Source organism: Dipodomys ordii, unplaced genomic scaffold (assembly GCF_000151885.1).
Source record: "Dipodomys ordii isolate 6190 unplaced genomic scaffold, Dord_2.0 Scaffold59, whole genome shotgun sequence".
NCBI classification, from domain to species: domain Eukaryota; kingdom Metazoa; phylum Chordata; class Mammalia; order Rodentia; family Heteromyidae; genus Dipodomys; species Dipodomys ordii.
The window spans coordinates 3595373-3597895 of NW_012267275.1; the positions used below are offsets into that span (position 1 = coordinate 3595373).

General features: G+C 39.4%; 1 pseudogene; it reads right to left on the reverse strand.

Annotated features, from left to right (window-relative positions):
* Positions 1-489: 489 nt before the first annotated feature.
* On the reverse strand, positions 490-1018 carry LOC105989810 (annotated as a pseudogene).
* Positions 1019-2523: the final 1505 nt, after the last annotated feature.

The following is a 2523-nucleotide window of genomic DNA, read 5'->3' on the forward strand; positions in this document are numbered from 1 at the left end:
CCACTTCCGGTTTTCTGGTGGTTTATTGGAGATAAGAGTCTCAGGGTCTTGCCTGCCCAAGTTGGCTTTGAACTGTGATCCTCAGATCTCAGCCTCCTGAGTAGCTAGGATTATAGGCATGAGCCACTGGAGCCCAGCCTATATTTAGGTCTTGTTTTAAGACAAAAATTTAAGGGTAGAATATATTTTGGAACCCATATGAAAAAGCTTTTTCTTTTTTTAATGTTTTTATTGTGAGAATACTGTACAGAGGAGGGTTACAATTACATGAGCAAGGTAATGAGTACATTTCTTATCAAGCATTGTTGCCTCCTCTTTTGTTTTTCCCCTACTATCCCTTCCCTCCCATCTCCAAAACTACCTTTACCCACCCCCTTTCTGCCCCCCCCCACCCTCCCCAAAGTTGTGAAGTTCGTTTTTTTTTTTTTTACATGTTTTATTTGGAAATATTTATACCAGAACAGTGAAATTAAACTTTAGAGACAATGGATATCATTAGCTTAGTTACCATCAGTTTATTATAAAAGGGAGATATGGAAATTATTTACATGATGAAAGATCTCAGAACTTCCATGGAATGGGCAGCTTCACAGGATGCCATTTTAGTGATGTATTCACTCTATATACTTCCCAAGAATGTCACCATCCCTAAATAAGAAATAATCCTTGTCATCTAGAACTACTTTGGTGCCTCCATATTCTGGGAGAAGAACTTTATCACCCACTTTCACACTAACTGGCTGAATCTCTCCACCCTTTCCTTTAGAGCCCGATCCCACAGCCACTACTGTGGCTTGCAATACTTTTCCTTGAGACTTTTCTGGAAGCATAATGCCTCCTTTGGTCACAGTTTCAGCTGCACTCCTTTCGACCAGCACTCGGTCAAACAGAGGCATGAACTTCCTAAATGCTTGTCCGGCCATGACTCTCCGCGGTCGCCACTCAGACTCTGCTCTCACGCCGACGCTGCAAGAAGAGACCCGCAGTCGGGCTAGGGGACACGTGAAGAGGCCGCCCACCGCGCCGTGAAGTTCGTTTTTTGACATAGCATCTTGTACATCTCATTGTTGCAATGGGTCCACCTGTATTCCTATTTAAACAATTTGTTTTTTTCTTCCCCTCCCCCAATTTATACCAACATCAAATACAGTGAAAACAGGGGTTATACCGTGGGGGTAGGACATACAAAGCAACAAAAAATATCACCTTATAAATACGTTAGAAACAATAGCAAGAAAGAAAAAAACACTGTGTCCTTATCTTGGGGTTCATTTCACATAACATCAACTTATCTGACTTTTTCTGCTTGTCTCAGACATATACTAGTTATTGCAAATAAGGGAAACCACAGGACCTATGTTTCTTTGGTCTCCTTGGCACAGGAGTCTCTTAATAGAGACTCAGAAACACAATAAATCAAAGAAAGGTTGGACAAACGGGATTGCATGAAGTTGCAGAGATTCTGCATGGCAAAGGACATAGCTAGCAAGATCAATAGAAAGCCCATGGACTGGGAGAAGATCTTCACTAGCCATACAACAAGGGTCTCATATCTAAAATATACTTGGAACTCAAAAAATTAAATCCCCAACAACAAATCCTCAAATAAACAACTGCCCAATAAATAAGTGTGCTAAAGAGGATGGCGAATAGACACATGAAGAAATGCTCAACTACTCTAGCCATAAAAGAAATGCAAATCAAAACAACAATGAGACTCTACCTCACTCCAGTTAGAATGGCTATAATCAAGAAACCTAATAACAATAGATGCTAGAGGGGATGTGGACAGAAGGGAACCTTACTGCATTGTTGATGGGAGTGTAAACTTGTTGAACCACTTTGGAAAGTAGTATGGAGGTTCCTCAAAAGGCTACACATAGAGCTCCCCTATGACGCAGCAATCCTGCTTTTGGGCTTTACCTGAATGATCACAAACAAGACTATACTAAAGCTACCTGCACACCTATATTTATTGCAGCATTATTTACTATAGCTAAGATATGGAACCAACCCAGATGCCTCTCAGTAGATGAATGGATCAAGAAAATGTGGTATAGATACGCAATGGAATTCTATGCTTCCATCAGAAAGAATGATATTGCCCCATTTGTTAGTTAATGGAAAGACTTGGAAAAAATTACATTAAGTGAAAAAGCTTTTTCAAATATAGTTTATATCACTATTAAAGGTGTTTTGGCCAAAAACTGTGTGTATGGGTGTGTGTGTGTGTGTGTGTGTGTGTGTGTGTGTATTTTCACATATTACCTACTGATAATGATTGTTACAACAATGAAAAGGTAGGAAGGGATATGATTAATTATTTGTCCTTGTCACTGGCCTTTGTCTATGACATATTTCGTAGCCTGTTAAACTGACATGTGCTCACCACCCTTAAATAGTTCATGTTTCAAAAATCTTTCACAATAATTGTTCTACTGCTTTTTTCATTCTGTAGAGGAAATCCCTTGTAATATGTCTAGAGAAACTCTATAGAAACAATAAATAGGCAAGAAACATTGA